At 44.3% G+C, this 19,157-nt stretch overlaps 1 pseudogene; it reads right to left on the reverse strand.

Annotated features, from left to right (window-relative positions):
- Positions 1–8,603: 8,603 nt before the first annotated feature.
- Positions 8,604–10,185, reverse strand: LOC146806116 (18S ribosomal RNA; annotated as a pseudogene).
- Positions 10,186–19,157: the final 8,972 nt, after the last annotated feature.

Raw genomic sequence — 19,157 nt, forward strand, 5'->3', positions numbered from 1 at the left:
TTTAGCAATGCAGCACTTTATCTCCACTCTCAGGCCCACCCACTCCAACGTGCTTGTGATGTCTTAGGCAGGAGTGTGTGGAATAGTTATGCACATGGATAGTTGTCAAAAAGCTTCCCAAGTGTGTATTCTTTAAATGTTGAATTCATGAGCAGCAATGACATATGGTTGCAAATTCTAGCCACATGGGAGAGTGTTGTATGCATTGGGTTCTAGGTGGCGTAGGCATTTGTATTTGTTTGCCGTTTGTTGGAGTAAGGTGTTGAGGTGTAGTGTCTGCAAGCCAAGTGGATGTGTGTATGAGCTAGTTGCCACAATATGCTATGCATTGCTTACTATACGGATTTAAAGTGTGCCAGTGTATGAATGTCTTGCAGAAGTATATTAAGTATGCAGGAGTAGGATTCAGGGCGGGGTGCAGTGAGTGTGTGTGTCTCAGTGCGCTATGGATAGTGCTTCAGATGTGTCAGTCTGATGGTTCAAGAGAACGAACAGTGGGGCTCTTGGTGTGTTGGTTTCACAACGGTAGTTTCTTAGAAATCTGATTTGGGTGCTACATAAATGTGTATCTGTTTATTTTGTTAACAAATAACAGAAATTAGTGCTACTCTGGAGCACTAATTTGTAGAGCTTCTTTGCGGCCATTTCAGACATCTTAACACATGGATACATTTTCAAAAGTAACGGGGAGTGTACGCATATAATGTGCTTATCTACAAGCAGTGAAGGCTACAGAATGCGCACAGGCCTCCTTTATTGCCATAATCACTCTTCCTTATCAGCCCTGTCAGTGCCCACATCCAACAGTCAGACGTTTAGGCTCACGTTTCAGGGAAATTCTTGCAGCTGAAAACAGAGTACACATCTAGCATTTGATTGAAATGGCTCCCGTGAAACATCCATGGAGAGGGCTACAACAATAAAACCTGGTAGAGAGCTTTATCTAATGACTAGACTGGACTTGCATTTATTTTATTTTCAGCTATGAGGCATGTCTGTGGCCTGTTTTTTAGGTCTCGCTTTGCTATCGCGTAAGCGATCGCAAAGCGAGACTATTGTAAGGGGGTTTTAAAAGTGCTCCCAAAAAGCGGATTGCATGGCTAGCACGCGCACAATCACGCGCATCGTGCCGCCATGCAATCCGTTTGGCATCGCACTTCAAAGGGTCCGCTCCCCCGCCCCCGCCAAGCACGCGCGCCATGCTTCGCTGGTCTTGTCTTGTTTTAACTCACAACCTACCCATTGGCCCGCTTCATCCCCCACACACACCTCCCCTCAGCCTCCTTTCCTCAGAGCAATCATTCCTTTTAGCAGACAAACGTAAAGTGCATCTAAAATGAAACACCATGCTCAGGAAACAGTACGTAATTGTGGCTTTAAACCTGGAAACTTTAATACAATGCTTTCGTGATAAACCGTGCATTAACCATGTTCCCTAAGCTTTCCCTTTCAGTTCTCTCTGCCGCGAGGCGCGGTTGCCCAGATTCCTTGTGCGTGGCCATATGGTGTCATCAAATGCCCTCCGAAAGAAACTGTCACACTAAGTCCCCGGGATGCCTCCGCTCATCAAGGCTTTAATCGCCGAGCATTGGAGCAGCCGCGCGAGAGTGCAGGCCCAGCATTCATTTGGCAGCTCTGGTCCAGGTTTGCACTTACTGCTCGGGCATCGGATGGAATTCGCCTGCTTTATCTGCAGCCTGTCCTGCTTGTGCACCAATCTGCTGCTGTCAGACACGAGCATTCTTTTAATGGCGCCTCGCGACAGGGGAGACAGTTTTGTGAATGAGATCCGCGCGGACACTAACACCTCGGCATCTCCCTCGTCACCAGGAACAGGTCAGGGATTTCAGCCCGCCAGGCAAAATATATAGAATGTTGCCAGCATGAACACTCGTAGTATAATTTGCAAAATTGAATTGGTTAATTAAATTAATAATTATGTTAATTATTTAACTGTTCCTTTATTTAATTTATATTAATACACAGTGTTATTAAATTTTTGTGTAGATTGGTTATTTACATTATAAATATTGTGTATACATATTTGTAGTTCACATTATAAGTATGTAAACGCAATATTTAGCACACAATATTTTTGCTGCGATTTGTCTGTATTGTAATATTTTGATGCTATATTGTGTCATAGAAACCTCCTTTATATATTGCTATCTGAGCAGAGTCTTAGGACTGATAGAAGGTGTTATTTCCCAACTTACTCATACTCGTTTTACCATTCTAAGTTGCAATGCAACAGATCTCACATTTAGTTTGAGCTATTGGCATTGTAAATGACAATGCCTTTTATTTATATTTTGGTATTTGAAACATAAATAAAATGCATTGTCATTTACAATGCCAATAGCTTAAATGCGAGACCTATTGCATTGCAAATGCTTGTTTTTAAATTATCTTGGTGCCAAGTCCGATTCCGGAGCGAAGTGCATGCAATTTCTGTGGAAAAGCGGTGCCCTCTTTAAATCGGCTGCTCTGTGCTGTGGACTGAGGAAGGAGCTGGATGTGCTGAGCATGGAGTGAGGAGTGAGTGTTTCCAAGCGGCCAGAGATCGGGACTGGCCAGAAACAGACCCTTTCTTGTAATTTGAGGTGCGCCCGAGTTTTTATTTATAAAGCTTTATATAGCGCTGGCTAGACCCGTGGGTATCAGAGCGCTTTGCAAACAAATAAAAGAGGGTGCGAAACGAAAGCACAGACGAAAACTCAAGCAAATGTTACAAATTAAATGGACTCGTGCTGCCTTTCACCATCACATTTCCCTTACTACGAAAGAGAAGAAAACAAAACAAGTGTATAACAAGAAATGGACGAAATTGAAAGTAATTAGGCCAGCGATGCGGAGGAAGAGATAAGAAAGGCAGATGGCGGCCTGCACACGAGCGTGCACGCAAGCTTTATGCCAGGAAAAGCTTGTGGTTAGCACTTTGGAAAGCCCCTTATTAAAAGTAGAGCAGCAGCGCATGCGCTGCTTTAGGCTCGACCTAAAAAGACTGAAAGCCTGGAAGTGATGGGCCTGAAACCCCTAACTCAGACAGGTGGTGAAGAAGTAAGGGATGAGATACGGTGTCGAAGGCTGCTGACAAATCAAGAAGGAGGAAGGCTGCGCGCTCCTCTTTATCAAGAGCGAGTTTTATGTAATCAGAAACTTCCAGCAAAGCTGATTCTGTACGGAGAAGCAACCTAAAGCTCGATTGCGAAGCATGCAGAAGACCTGCTCGTTCCTGGTAATCAGACATTAACGGATTTTTCTGTCATAGTACTAGTGGAAAGTAAAGAAATTAGACAATAATTTGACAGAATTTCTGGATTGACAGAAGGCTTTTTCAAGAGAGGTTTTACCTTTGCTTGTTTCGAAACGGCTGGAATAGAGACTGGTTTTAATGAGGTGTTGAATATTTTATTTATCACAACATTGATCACTTTAGCCAACACACTAGGAGGACAGGGATCCAATGGGGAACCTGATTTGCAACTTATTTGAGGAATTTTAGATTATTGAAGAGTGATTTGTTCAAACTTTTGAAATGAGGACATGAATAGGATTACCATGGTCAGCTTTTCCTAAAATGAGGCAAAGAGGAGCAGATTTGACTGATTCCACAATATATGCATAGAATAGATCTTTGAGATTTGCTGGAGGTAACAAGGTGGAGGGTTTGCGGGTGGCTCCCTGGTATTTCTGGTGATTGAAGGCAGAGATCAATAGTAAAGTCAGAGCTGGAAGGAGTTTCTTGTGCATCTTGAGTTCAGATTTATCAAGGAACAATCACTCCTTCTTCCTTCCACAGCTGATAAAAAGTACAAACAAGTTGGGAAATGAAAGCTCCTATGTAAATTGTGCCTAAGTTTCTTGCTTTGAATTGTGTCTAAGTGGGAGAATGTGGGCGTTAACACCTCAGAGCAGGAGCAGCAGCATGTTGGAGGAAAAGCTCCAATTAACATATTCACTGCTGGCATGGAGGTTTCTTCCATTACCCACTTCAAAACTGACATAGTCTCCTCCTTCCAATTGTCTTACAACTGCTACTGGAATTAACCACTTAGGTGCAAAATTTAATGTGTTTATTGTAACCATTTATTTAGTGATCCTTGATCTGTCGGTAGAAGGGCACTTTACATTATGATAGAGGTCACATAAAAGATTATTTTAAAATGGAGCAAGGATTAAAACAGCTGTGACAATATGTTGACAATTTGAGGAAAAATAATCTGTCAGGGGTTTGTCTAGGAATTGTCTCAAAAGGTGAGCCTTGAATTGCTTATTGAAGATTGAGAGTGGAGTCAGTGTTCTGAGGTTGGAGGGCAGCAAATTCCAAGTTGTTGTGGCTGACCTGGAGAGTTATAATTTTTTCCAGTAGCTGTTCTGAATTTAGGTGGTTCTAGAAGTTTGGTTATCTTACTTCTCAGACCTCTTGAGATTATGAGTGGATTGGCTAGGTAGAGAGGCTGTTTTGTGAATGAGTCAATCCACTAGACAGCAAGTATTACATTTTAAAATGTATGTGCGGGAAACCAACAGTACACACATTATAATTGGTTTTCCAACAGTGCTGGAAAACCACCTACTGTCCCCCTACACCCACTTCTGATCACAAGAGGACTAACAACCTCAAAGATGCATCGCAAGACAAAAAGAGGACACCCCGCAGATAGCAAGGAAAGGATGCCTAGATAAATAATGTGTGCCTTGTTGTGTGTGAAAGCTGAGGTTTGCCAGTAAGTTTTGGGGGAGGTTGTGGGGAGCAAGAATCAGCTTCTATGAACTCAAAGACACGAGTGATGGTTAACGTACAGTCACTAGGGAAGGAGCTGTAGGAACTACAAAACTGGAAAGCACTAACTGTGGATGATGCTGCAGGAAATGAAGAAACAGGTGTTGCAGAGGACCCCAGTGCAGCACGGACAGTGACAGAAGCTGCAGAACTGATGGAAAACACTCAGCAAAGCTTCATCTGTGAAACTTATGCACCAGTCAAACCCAGACTTCAATACTTTTTCCTACACTAACAGTCTGTTGAAATTAGGCCTACGAGTAATTTGGATTAGGAAAACTGGGCTGGTGACGTGGTTCACTGAGTTGGCACACCCATAATTGTCCATAGGCTGCTCTGGCCTTTATAAAGAAACATCACTGGTGATGTTTTTGCCCACATGAAGCTGACAAGTAACTGGGATGCTACCCTACCATGGGCTAGATAGGAGGCTCTGCCTTCTGGCTGAAATCACCAGCCTGCAGGTCCTGGGCCTACAACAGGGAGATCACAGAAGTTGCTCAGCCCCCAGGAGACCTAGACTCCTCCCTGGTCTGACATCACCCCAGCCATGGTAGCCCCATGCCTGGAGCATTGGCTTAACATGACTTTACTCACCTCTCATAGGGTAGTATGAGAGCTGTGCAGCCCACAGGAGACCCAGACTACTCCCTGGCCCGACACCACCCTGTCTTGGGATCTATCAGGGCCTTCATGTTGGGTCCCCCCTCCGCCTTTCACACTGGAGAGGTGTGAGAGTCCTTCCCAGTCCGCAGCCACCATGCCTTGTGTAGGGACTGTCACTCCAGCTCATAGACCAAGGGTGCCCCGGTTCAGTGCCTTCCACCTTCCTGGGGAGCTTAGGAGGGTTATACCCCCCAGCCATCCCCCTTTTTCCATGGTACTGCCTGAGAGCTATTTTTCCTCAACTGTTAAACTTTCATAAAGTGAGGGCTTACTGAGCCCAGGGAGGAGACACAAGTCAGAGTTTCCCTTGCTAACTCTGACTGGTGGTCTGGCTGGCCAGCTACCAGTTGGTCAGCTGGCCCAGTGACCAGATGGCTCAGGCCTGATGATCAGAGTGTCTAGGCAGCCACCAACAATGAGACCGGCGCCCAGGAAGCTACTTCTTTGAGCCAACAACCAGCTTCTTCAACTTTGCTGGTGCCTGCTCTGGCCATTCGGTCACTATTCTGACTTGCAAGTGATTTTGCCCTCATTCCTTCACCCGGTGACGCAGGTCAGAGGGTAGGCCCCACGCCATACAGCATATGGTGAAGGCAGCCTCCCACGGGACAGTACTCCAGCCCTTCCACTGGCCTGGTGGCACAGGGAACCTAGGGGGCACGGGCGCCCACAGATGGAGCCAAATGTTTGGCTCAGAGGATGACTTTCAATGGATCACTGCAAGGAAGCTGCTTCACTACCATTGAAACTCTAACACAGAATCAGGTCATTTACAAATGATTTAGCAACAGGCACCCCACAAACATGCGGTGCACTAACCGAGATGGAGGTACCCCCTTTTGTCTGTGCTCCAGTCTCTGAGTGAGTTGCTCTACGCACTGCCCAGAGGCTGGCTTTCCTAGGACAACCAAGACCCTACGACACTGCAGTATCATTACATTTTAGGGAGCATTCTAACTTAGAGGCTGCCAGTCATAATCCCACCCCCTTTTGCCCCTCAGCCAAGCACATAACCAAATATCTGAACCTGTGGTTCCTCTCGTACTGAGCACTATAACACATCATCAGTATGGTAAAACTAGCCTGTCTCCCAGAGATCTAAATAAGCTCACATTCCCTGTCAGTGGATGAGTAATCCAACAGATGGTGAATTCTGCTTCACGATGATAAGAAGAGCCAACATAGAAGGATCAAAAAGTGATGTTGCAATGACTTGGCTGTCACAAACCCGTTATCACTGTGGTAACTTTTCTGACAGCTCCTGCTTGACACCTAAAAAGTCAGAAGGCTTGTGAGACTCCAATTTCACAGTCTGTACTCATTCAAGATCAAGTGAGCTTTTCATCTTCTGTTTCTCAGTGAGTTTTTGTTCTCCCTAAGCTCACCTTAGGACAGATGTGTTATCATTTGACAGGTGTATCACCCCACCTGCCACTGTCCCCAGAGTGGGACATGCCCAGCAGGCACCCTTTTACCTCTTAATGGTTTCATGCCCTCTTGACTTCTCTCTTCAAAGTTCTTTTCAACTTTCCCTTACATCACTTGTTGACTATCGATCCTGTGCCCGTATTTAACCTTAGATGGAGTTTACCACCCACTTTGGGCTGCATTCCCAAGCTACCCAACTCCAAGAACACCTGATCCCATCACGCCGGTGACTGCTAATGTCCTAACACCGTCCGCGAGCATAGCCTGGATCAGAAGGACTTGGGCCCCTTGAGCGATGCTGGGGAGTCGGTCTTCTGTATGCCACTTTTCTCGCACATGCCACCAGGCTGGACTCTTCCCTGTTCACCTTCTATTCCTGAGGGAAGCCTGGTTAGTTTATTTTGCTCCACTCCCCAATATGCTTAAATTCAGCTAGTCACCTCATCTGATCTAAGGTCATAGATGCAGATGTGTGGGGGATCCGGACCAACTGAGCTCGAGAAGGGAGGGGACTCTTTCACACACAGGTGTCACAGTCACACACCCTTTCCCAGATCAGAGACTAAAGCCAGTGGGGGCCAGCATGGAAACCAGCCTCTGCAGGTAAACAGGGGACCTTGCAGTATTGCACCTGGGTAACTGTGGGACTCTACAGACGGCCACACGCAGCAGTCAGCTAGGCACCCTGGATTTTTTATTTCAGGCCCAGCACCACAATCACGCATCATGCTTCCCCTCTGGAAGTCAGCCTCCAAGATTTTAAAAAGTGTTTCCAGGTGTTCTCTCTGGGAGCTCCATCCAACCACCACAACAGGCAGGCGAGCAATAGGCTGCCATGGCAGCAGAGGCTATTCCATACAGAGCCTTTAAACCCTACGTGACCACAGGGTAGCAGTCCACCAACTACCTGGCAATGAGGGAGGGTTTCCCCACCTGCACATCAGCCAACCGCCACCCGGTGGGAGCCAGGGCTTGACCCCTGCATGTTGATAGTCCCCAGCTTAGGCAGCAGCCATGAGCCATGCAGTGAGCTGAGGGTCCACAAACCCTGGTGGGAGGCACTGAGGAGAGAAGAGTCAGGTTCTGCTGCACCATCAAAGTACCTGCTTCTGATACACGTATGGAAAGTAAAGCAGCATCTCCTCCAGCTCTAGAAGCAGTTCACACCAGCTTCAAGTGGGTACAACATCTCCAAAGAGAGGAGCTGTGGGTTCCATTATGGCCTGGCTCCTTCTCATCCAGGCTGCCCTGCCACCCAAGACAGGTCACTCCTCGGTTACTAATAATCCAGGTATGCTGGAATCAGACTGGAGAGGGCCCAGGTGCAGGGCGTTCAGGAGTCTGGGGCCCCTAAGGGCTGACCAGCTCTCAGAATCCACCATGAGAGGTGGGCAAAGTCATGTCTTTTGCCTTTGAGCCACGGTACCTGCAGGCCATGGCTCCAGCGACTGGGCAGGGCTAACTTCCCTACCTATACCAGAGTGGCGGCAGACCAGGGAGGAGTCTGGGGCTCCTGTGGGCTGAATAACTCTCCGAATCTCCCGGTTGGAGGCCCAGTCCCTGCAGGCCAGTTATTCCAGCCAGAAGGCAGAGCCTTCTACCCTGCCCAGGGAGGCACTGCAATTCAGTTACCCCAGATGTGTGCTGGGTGACCATTGGTTTTCTCTTGGGAGAGCTATCTTTCTCATCTCACCCCTCCAGAGGGCCTGGGGCATCACCGACCTGGTCCCTTACATGTTGGTTGGATACTCCCAGGTGGAGGAGCCTGGCCCACTCACTGGAAATTCCTTGTTCATGGGAAATAATTGCAATTCTCAATCCCTATCATGAGTGGAGATCAGCAGGTTACTTGTACCTGTCACCAAGGGGTAGGCACTCACTGATCCGTTCAGTTTAAGGGCATCACAGACCTGTTATTACTCGATCTTGTGTGGCTGAACACCACTTGTCCCCCCAAGAACTGGATAGCCAACTGTTTGGGATCATGGAACTAATTAGCCTGGAGGAATCGTGTTCGTTCTCGGAATTAACCAGACACATCGCTCCACCAAGAATAGAATTAAACCACCGCCATCAGAATTGAAAAAGAGCTATCAGTTCGTCAATCCTTTCTGCGTCTGGGGTTTCCCAAGTTAAGTTAAGTGGTGGTGCCCTTCCATCAATTTCTCTAAGTTTCAGCTTTGTAATAATACTGCCCCCAGAACCCAAAGACTTTGGTTTTCCAGAAGATGCTTAGCAAGTCATGGGAATAACGCTGCTGGCTCTCTAGTCAGTATTATTTATGGCTGGGAGTACAACTGTATCTGTTTGTCTTTGAACCTCTGACTTTAATTCTTGATTAATGAAAACATTCTTGGCAAATGATTTCACTTTGGTTTATCTTGTGCCAGTTTAAGACTTTCACCTCTAGCAGCACAATAAGAAATCCCCGGCAGTCCCTCTTAATCATGGCCCCAGTTCTGAAAACCAGCAAAATAGAACCAGAGTCCAATTCCATTATTCCTAGCTAAAGTTTTCAGGCTGCTTTGAACACTTTAATTTTTTCAAAGTTAATGCTTTGGACCTCCAGCGCACTGAGTCAAGAACACCAAGGGGGCACTAAAAGGCAGGAGCTGGAACAGGCAGTAACTTGCCCTGCAGCAGACCGCCAGCTGGATCCCAAGATCCAACTATGAGCTTTTTCCCTGCAGCAGCTTGAATGTGCACTATTGGAACAGGAATTACTGTGGCTGCTGCTTTCAAACTTACCCTCCAATGGATCTTCATTAAAAGATTTAAAATGTACTCATTAAAATTACAGGGCATCAAAAGAGTCCTGCATTGGCATTTTTTGTTACTAACTCCCTGAAACGTGAGTGAGTAATTTGTGTGCCTGTTGCCTTCCATGGATGTGGTAGCTGTTTCTCAGGCTCCCTCTCCAAAATCCAACCCTAATTCCCTGTTACTGTGGTCACGGTGGTAGGCACAGAAAGTACCACTGAAAGTTGTTAGATCAGACATCCATATTTATTGTTGCCGTCAGGGCTACGATCAGCCCGAGGTTATCTAGAGTCACCAAAGTGGCCAGGCAAGCCCAGACTGGTCTTGATCAGACAAATGCATGCATCCTGGGAGGTCAGATCTTGTCGGCATATAATAACTCTAGAATTACCACAGTTATCCAAGTAACAGATGGAGCAATCACAGAAACCATAAGTGATTTCATGTACAATTTGCAGTTTTACTGAATCGGCTGGGTGTACTTCCACAATAGCTTAATGGCTTAATAATGAAGAAAATCATATGCTACTGATATGATCAACCAGATAGCTGCACCTGTTTCAATGGAGGAGGAGCAGAGTGCCCATCCTGGACTGACCGTTGGGAGCCCCTGATTGCCTGCAGAGACCTGGGGGACAGGGCATTCTGTCCTACTCTCTAGGACTCCAGACTTGATGGAAAGACCAATCGGACAGGGCTGGAAGGCAGCTGCAAACGGAGGCCATCAGTGGCCCTCTGGGACCCCTGCCCATGCCCTTAAAGTTCCCTAATGAGAAAAAATGGACAACAAGGTCATACTAAGCATACTAATCTGGAGCAAATCTACCCTCTTTTTTTGGAATCCCTGCACACCAAGTGACAGAAGGAGCCGTCGGTGAAAATGCACCCAACCTCCTAGAGCCCTGTCAGGGCTCAAGGAGTCAAATGAGCCCTCATCAGGACTTCCAGGGCAGCCTGGTCATCTGGGAATACCATAAGAACAGATTGTGCACTACCAGATGTCTGGGGTTCGGCACGACCAGATACTTGGACTCGAAGAACAGCCATCTGGTTGTGCCGTGACTTTTGAAAAATGATTTTGCTCACCCTTGGAGTGGACAGGGACTCTAAAGCCAGGATTCTCAGGGACTGGGCTGGTTATCAGGCAATAGGGACCTCATCCTGTGCACTTTGCGACAGAGCGGGCTGGAGGAGAGACAAGGACCAAGGGCTGCTACACTAGGGACAGATGGAGCTCTGACCTGGGGCCTATGTTGTGGCCTCTTATTGCGGGCAAGCAGGGGAGGCCTCCCATGCCTGTGGGTCCATGCCTGGGAAAATTGGAGACACGGCGTGCCAGGAAACGAAGCTCAGGACCTGGAATTTCTATCCCAGGTCCTGTTGGGCAGGGAGCCGGGGCCAGTCAAAGCTTCTTATCCCGGGCAGGGAGGGAGGCCTCCACAGGCCTGCGGTCCCTGTCCAGGGCACTTTGACACTGCGGGTCAGCGAATGATGCCTTAAAAGAGTAAGCAAAACAATTTGGGGTACTCCACAAGTAGTAATTCATTGTAAGATAAACAATTGGGAAAGGCTACTTTTCATAAAAAAAGAAAAAGCTAGCTGTTTCCTGAAAAGCATAGATCGCTCATCAACTAAATATCCTGCTAAAATCGTTTTTTAGAAGACAAACTCTAGATTTTGGGGATGAAACTTCAAAAGTGAATGCATTTTATCTTTTTACAGCGAGCAGTGTTTCCCATGTGAATGCACAAAGTTTGCAGAACTTTGCTTTTCTCACATCCCTAAAGTTATTATTGACAGGGAGGAGGCAATGATAAAATCACTAGGTTTTGTGCCATTTGAAATTGGGGGTAGGCAATAGGTAAGAAACTAGCCAGACCCCAGAGATGGACTGGAGAGAGGAATAAATAAGCTGATTTTAGCAGAATAGCATCCCCAGGCTAAAGATTTTCAAAGAACCATTAAGGAAAAGAACACCCTGTTAAGTCAACCTTTGTGACACAGTGGGTAAGTAGATTCAAGTTATGGATACATTGTACTTTGCGTTTTCAGTTTAACATTAGAAAATAGATTTAAAACTTGTATAATGCTGTATTAGCACTGAGAAATGTAATGGGTTGTTTTCTTGTAGGTGGCACTATGGTCTGGGCTCTTTATGGACTTGCACCCTCATTACAAGTGGCCCAGGAATTCTGATGGGGCAGGACCATGTGCTACTAACCCCATTGGAATTCTAAGTTTCATGGGAATACGAAATGTCCCAGATATTTAGCCTAGAGACCTAGGTGAAGATTCCAGCAAAATATGGGGAGGCAGGGAGAAGATTCGCAGACAGTCCGATCCACCCGAGCTATTCCCCCAAAACATGGAATTACCTGGACCCGTCGTATCTTTAATTCTGGGTGGTCAAAAACACGCCAAATTCCAGGCCACTCATAATGACGGCCTCCGTATGGTTGCAGAGTCATCAATAATACAGTACTGAAGGGTAAATTTATGTTGTGTGCTGCAATTTGTTTTTCCATGATCGACCTGTATGTTAGGCTCTTTGCATTGTGATTTGAAAGGGGCCATTCGCCTAATGATGTAACATTACATCTCAAAACCCAAGCTGATCATCAAACAAAGCAACATTCTGGACCTCCTATTGTTGGTACAGGGCTGGGTAAAAAGAACCGTTTTTTTTATCTATCATTAATAACCTCTTTGAAGCCAAAATGCAGTTTCTGTTTTTTAATACAATTTCCAGTGAGTGTAATGATATAACTGTAAAATTGTCACATTTTTATTAAACCTATGAAACCTCATTGTAAATTTAACTCACTGGGACACAAAAGGATTTAGCACTCCACAATGCAAGACCTGCATACCTCAACCACCGCCTCTGCTTCTACACTCCCACCAGACAGTTTCACTCCGCCGAACTAGCCCTGGCCACCATCCCACGGATCCGCAAGACCATGGCTGGAGGAAGATACTTCTCCTACCTTGCTGTGAAGAACTGGAACTCCCTGCTTCTGCACCTTAGGCTATCACCATCGCTGCCGCAATTCAGGAAGGAGCTCAAGAACTGCCTGGCTCTTCGACTTAACTGCAGACCCACCACCCCCTCACTCAGCCCCTTGAGACCCTCACAGGTGAGTAGTCGCCTTTATAAGAGCACTGATTGAGTGATTGGTTTATGTGAGGCAGTACTACACACTATTGACATAGACGCGGGCAGAGGACAACACCCTGCATCTCCATTGCATGTGGGGGGACACAATACACTACAATAGCCATTTATATAGCGTACAGCTACCTCAAACAGAGGTTTCCCGGCACTACATAGACTGCAGAAAGGGCCTAGCAGCAGACAGATATTGTCACTGCTTAGAGAGCTAGGTTTTTGAGGCTTTCCTAAACTCATGTTCCAATTCAAGCTGGCGCAAGTACAATGGCATAGAGTTCCACAGTCTTGCGGTCCTGATTGAAAAAGGACCTCCCCCTTGTTGGTTCTTGGCATATCCAGGGACCGAGAGCAGTTGCTGGTGGTTGGACAAGAACATGTGGTGAATACTGGGAAACCTTCTTGCTTCAGGTCGAAGCCAAAAATGATGCACGCCTCTGTGAACCATACCACTTGATCACACGCTTGACCTCATACCTGCATGAGCATTGGCAGGCCTTGTGCAGCACAGCTGCACCACTCCTCCGGCACATGACCCATCAACCTACATGAACATTACTGCAAGGCTTACACGTAACTCATGCCCCATTCCCTCAGGTGCATAGCGACGTCAACACTGGGCTGCAACCCCCCTTGGGTGCTGCTCGCTTACGACCCCTGTCTATGCACTACCGCTGGAGGGTGACCCACTCTGGCGTTAGAACCTCCACACCCAGCTCATGCCACACACTCCATCACACTCTCACTCTAAAGCAGACTCCATAGTTTTATTTCGTTTTGGATAATTATTTATGTGTTTATCATGTTGATTCAAAACACTGGCATGTGATGAAAGCTGTAATGACATATTAAGCTGATATCGTACGCATGACTTTCTGGGAAATATTATTATTCTTGCGATTGCACCTGTCACCAATACCGTACATTGTCAATGAAAATCAATAAAATACATATTATAAAAAGAGTTGATGTTGGACTGGAGAACCGGCAACTTCAAATACTCATTACCTGGAGAGTGACCCAATGAATAATGGACCACAGGGTTGGAGGTCCACACTCAAAGGATATTGAGACTACATAATGGTTACAGAACTGTGATTGGTATAAGCACATTGTTTGGGCTGAAGTGTACCAAAAGATGGACATCATTTTGAAGACTGCACAATCACCTCATATCATTGAGTAGTCCTAATAAAGATGGTTGTTGAAAAATGTTGAAGGCATGATTTATGGTGCAGTGGTTATCTTCACATGTTACAGATTAAATTCATGGTCACCTAGTGACAAAATGAGTAGAAGTGCAGTTGGGAAAGACTAATTTTATTGTCTCAAAAATATCTCCTCATTTATGTATATGTGTAAGTGGTATTTAGATGTATATGTTTTTATACATACGTTATTTTTAAAGATATTTCTATCACAGTAAGATTAACGCAGAGTATATTTTTCTATTTTCTGTGGTATCCTTGGTTGGATTTTGAATATTTGCAATTTTGAATAGATACAAGTGTATAGATTTTGATTTGATTGACTGATTGGAGTTCTAATTTGAGCCCATGTTATACACAACCCTGCTCCCTGATGTGAGAGGTTTATCTTGTTTTTGTCTGGTCATGTTGCCATGTACTTACAGCAGTGCTTCTCAAAGCTTTTGAACTATGACCCAATTTTAAGAACATCAAGCCTTCGCAATCCACCTAGTTTTAATGAGCATGAGACAGGGCGATATTTTTATTAAATGACGCTGTAAACGTTAGTCTTGAGAACACCTTTCGATATTGGATGGTGGCCAAGATACTGATATGCCCTTAAAAGTGGCAGATGAGAATTGCACTGAAGCCTGAAGCTGAAACAGTTTTCAGAGTGAGTTACTGGCTATTGGCATCTGTTCACTAAAACAATAAGGCTTCTGAAACCTCTCGGTGTTGATGCAATTAATTTTAGCAAATTTGAGAAATCCTTTCTGCAGCAGAGGGCGAGGCCTGATATCCATTTTGTGTTAAAACGTGATTCAGTGGGGTACTGTGAAATATATAATTTGGGCCCATCTTACAAATCTTCACAAAACTTTCCCCAAGAAAGTTTATCCACCTCAGCTCTCTCCTGGAACGTTTTGGGGTGATCCGTCAAGCAGGGGCTGAGACAAATGGGAGTCCCAAAATGCAAAATTCCTATGCATTTTCCATAGAATTCTTTAGACAAGGCTACAGCAAAAACTACTGAACGGAATTACACCAAATCAGCAGGAAGCTAGATCTTGGTCCGCAGAAAGTGATTTTTGAGATTTGGTGTAAATCGGTTCAGTAGTTTTGTAGATATTTTGGGAGATATTTACCAATGAATTGCATCGCCCTGGTGCCACGCAACGAGACGCAAGAGCGACGCAACTCATAAGTTAGATTTATCAAGCCATGCAAGACCCCCTTGCATGTCCCTGAGTGGCTTGATAAAACTAGAGTAAATTAACGCAGCACAAATTACTGTGTTGCGCTTTTCTGCCCCAGGTAGGCATTCCATGAGCTGTATGTGTGTCTTCCCAAGCAACATTTATGGATTTCAGTGCATTCCCAGATTTACCATTACTGGTAGACCTGGGAATGGGTCAAAATGCTAAGCTTCCCTAGGGGAGGCCTAACAAGGAGAAATATGTTTATTTCTCCTCTTTCTATGTGCACTGTTCATTCTGCAGCACACATAGAAAGAGAAAAATACCTCAGGGGATTGTTGTTGTGCAGGGGGGTGGCCCTTCCTGCACAAAAACAATCCTGCTTACATTGCATGCACCCTTGCACCATTGTGTGACAGCACTATGAAAAGACAGAAATTCACATTGTTATGTTAAATACCGCACATTCCAGCCTTTTTCTTGTCACGCAGAGCAGTGCAACAAGGTGGCTTGCTGCGCTGTGTGACATTTTTATAAATATGCCCCTTAGGGTAGAACATAAAAACACACTCAGTGAGCGTTTCCTGTATATCTGTGGTTGATTGTTAATGTGAACTATGCTGGCTGTAAAGTGTAGGGTGAAGGGTCAATGTTGCACATAATGCATACTTTCTACACCTAAGGGAGTTGTATCTGTGATGGCTGATATTCTTCTGAGCTGTACTTACTGTTACGCCTCTAATGCTATTGTAATTTTTAGAGCAATATGCGGGGAAATGAAGCTTGGCTGATGTCATTAAGGATATCATTTGAGATGTCATCAATGATGTTATAAATGATGTCATAGAACATGTCATGAGTGATGACATTTGTTAGGTCATAAGCAGCACATGGCGGGGAACAAATTATAGTTTGTGCTGCTAACTTTAACTGTTGAATTTCTGTGTTTTTTTTAACTTCAAAACATTAATGTTGTCATTGACTAATTCACCTAACCATAACGTTACTTTAACATTATGGTTTTTCAGTAAATTTATAAGGCTTTTTAAAAACGAAAGCAGATTTTTTTATCACACCTAATTTTAATGTTACTTTCACCGTTGTTTTTATATATATTTATATGTATTCAATGAAGAAAACAAAGGTCAAAGGGATGTTATAGATAGGTGATTATGTCAGTGAGAAACATGCTATTTTAAATGAACAAAACCACTGAAATTCACCAGTTATAGTTATCTCAAGTAGCTATAACATGTGCCGTAAAGCAAGAATTACGGGCTCCCCCATCCTGCACAGCATTGTTATCATTGACATCATATTTTAGCAGCAAATGGTGAGGGCGCGAGTTATGGTTATTGCAATGTTTAATAAAAGTGATTGTCACAAAAAAATTAATTAGGCATTTTAAAAAAACATTAACATGTATTTGAGTCTTTTTTAAACATTTTTCAGGGCCCAAAAAGGAGCCATAGAAACAACAACTAGAGATTCCCGCACTCCAGCTTAAGAGCATAGAGTTCAAGCTTAGAGTGCTCTTAACAAATATGGTAATCTCTCCTAGGGTCATGTCTTCAATGATCCAGGAGACCTACTGTTTTATTTTAAATGTTGCTTTGGGGCTGCCGAGCAAAACAAGGTATTGTTACCTTAGGGCACAGGTTATAGTTACGTAAGATAACTCTATCTATAACTGGTGAATTTCTATGGTTTTGTGTGTGTAAAATCTGAAGATAACTATAACGATTGTTTTTTTAGTGAGTGTATATATATATATTCACAGAAAAAAACATAGGTTTCAGGGGCGTTATAGTTAGCTGGACTTTTCACTCGTACAAAACCATTGAAATTCCCCCGTTATAGTTAGTTCAGCTAACTATAACTCGCGCGCCCGCAATGCACTGCTGATGACGTCACATATTACATCACTCATGACATGGTCAGTGACATCACTCATGACATCACTGATGACATCTCAAATGACATCACTGATGACATCATCCAGTGAATGTGTGTTTTTCTGAAAATTACATATGTTTTATATATGTATATCTCAAGGTCGATGGACGAATAAATGGGTATATAAGTGTCGAAATGGATGATTTGTTTTTGAAAAATTGATTGTATAACTGACTGATTAAGTGTATCTTAGTGAATACATGGCTTAGTGAGTAATGTTTAAATATGTAAATATCTGTATCAGTCTCTCACTTTGTGTATATGTGGCTGCATGGGTTGGTGAGTAGCTACATGAGTGTCTATATAGGTTATTAGTTGGTTTTTTGAGTATCAGTATGAGCGTCTGAGTGTCTGTATGGTTCGGTGGGGGTATTACGTAGTGCATAGCTGCATGAATGAGTGACTCACTGTTTGTATGTGTTGAAGACAGCATGTGTGCAGGACTGTATGGGTGGATGAGTGTGTGCATGGGTGTGTTAGTGAGTGAATGACTGTCTCAACAGTGTCTTTATGAGTAACTACATATGTTCTAAACTAGTATATGTGACTATTGGTGTATATAAGTGAGTATATGTGAGAGTGAGAGATTGAAAGAGTTCCTGTATGAATAAGTATGTGTTTCTATAAGTGATTGTTTAAAAGACTAAGTATGTGTAAGTTTCTGTAGAAGTAAGTGTGGTGGTGTGTGTGTAACTGTATATGCAAGTAAATGGATGTTTGATTCTTTATTAGCATGAGTGACTATGTGTGTGAGTAACTCTATGGATGAGTGGCATTGTGTAACAGGATTTATAGGTGTATGAGTACATATGATGAGTGAGTACATGTATGAGTGACTGTATAGGACTGTTGGTGAATGAGTGGATGTGTATGTGGATCTTAGAATTACTGAATAGGTTGTTGTAACTGGTATTGGTATGTCCATTGTTTTGAAAATTTTAGTTTCTATTTTTGAATGTGTGTATCAAAGGTTATATTAGAGGGAGAGGAGGTCTGCCACTCTATCACAAGGATGATGTCATCAGTGATGTCATTTGATATGTCATGAGTGATGTCATGAGTGATGTCATGAGTGATGGCATTGCGGGCGCGCGAGTTATAGTTAGCTGAACTAACTATAACAGGGGAATTTCAATGGTTTTGTACGAGTGAAAAGTTCAGCTAACTATAACGCCCCTGAAACCTATGTTTTTTTCTGTGAATTTCTAAGGTTTTTTAAATGCTAATTCCTAACTGTAACGTGCCTGAAACCTATGGTTTATTCAGTGAATTTCAAAGGTTTTTTAAATGCTAATTTCTAACTATGCCTACAGAGATAGGACATGTGAAGAAAGAAGAAAAAACGCACAGAAAGAAAAAAAGAAATGCAGAAAGAAGCAACAGAAGTATTCAAAGACGAAAAAAGTGCAGGAAGAAGGATAACGTGCTGAAAGAACAAACAGAAGAGCAGGAAGAAGCCTTGTTGCAAAATCATCCTGTACCCTCAACTTTTTCAGACGGATACTGGTGGTAACTGAGTCTGACTAACCAGTCCTAGAGCCAGTGCTATGTTAAAAGACACTCAGAATACAGTGAAAACACCTACATACACTAGGGAACACTATGCGTTGGGGTCCCCCTGTGATTAGCATGACCTCCTCTGTAAGCCCCTAGTATATAATAGGGCAGGGGATTAAAACTACCTCTTAAAACTCGCCACAGGGCGTGTTTGCACACGTCACCTCAGGCCTCGTCCCCTCCGTTCCCCACTGTGTAAACACGCCCTGTGGCCGTTTTAAGTTGGGAGATTAAGTCCCCTTGAATCCTGAGGGTCCCTAGGGTCCAACTAGACCACTAGGTACCTCCAGTAAGCACCACAGAGCTGAGTTGCAGAGAGATGTAAAAAGGGGCACGGCCTAGACCAACTCTCTGCAACGCAGCGCAGTGGCACTTACTGGAAGCACCTGGTGGGCTAGTTGGCCCCCAGGGTCCCTCAGGATTGAAGGGGAATTATTTCCCCAACTTAA

This window comes from Triturus cristatus, chromosome 8 (genome assembly GCF_964204655.1).
Source record: "Triturus cristatus chromosome 8, aTriCri1.1, whole genome shotgun sequence".
Classification (NCBI taxonomy): Eukaryota; Metazoa; Chordata; class Amphibia; order Caudata; family Salamandridae; genus Triturus; species Triturus cristatus.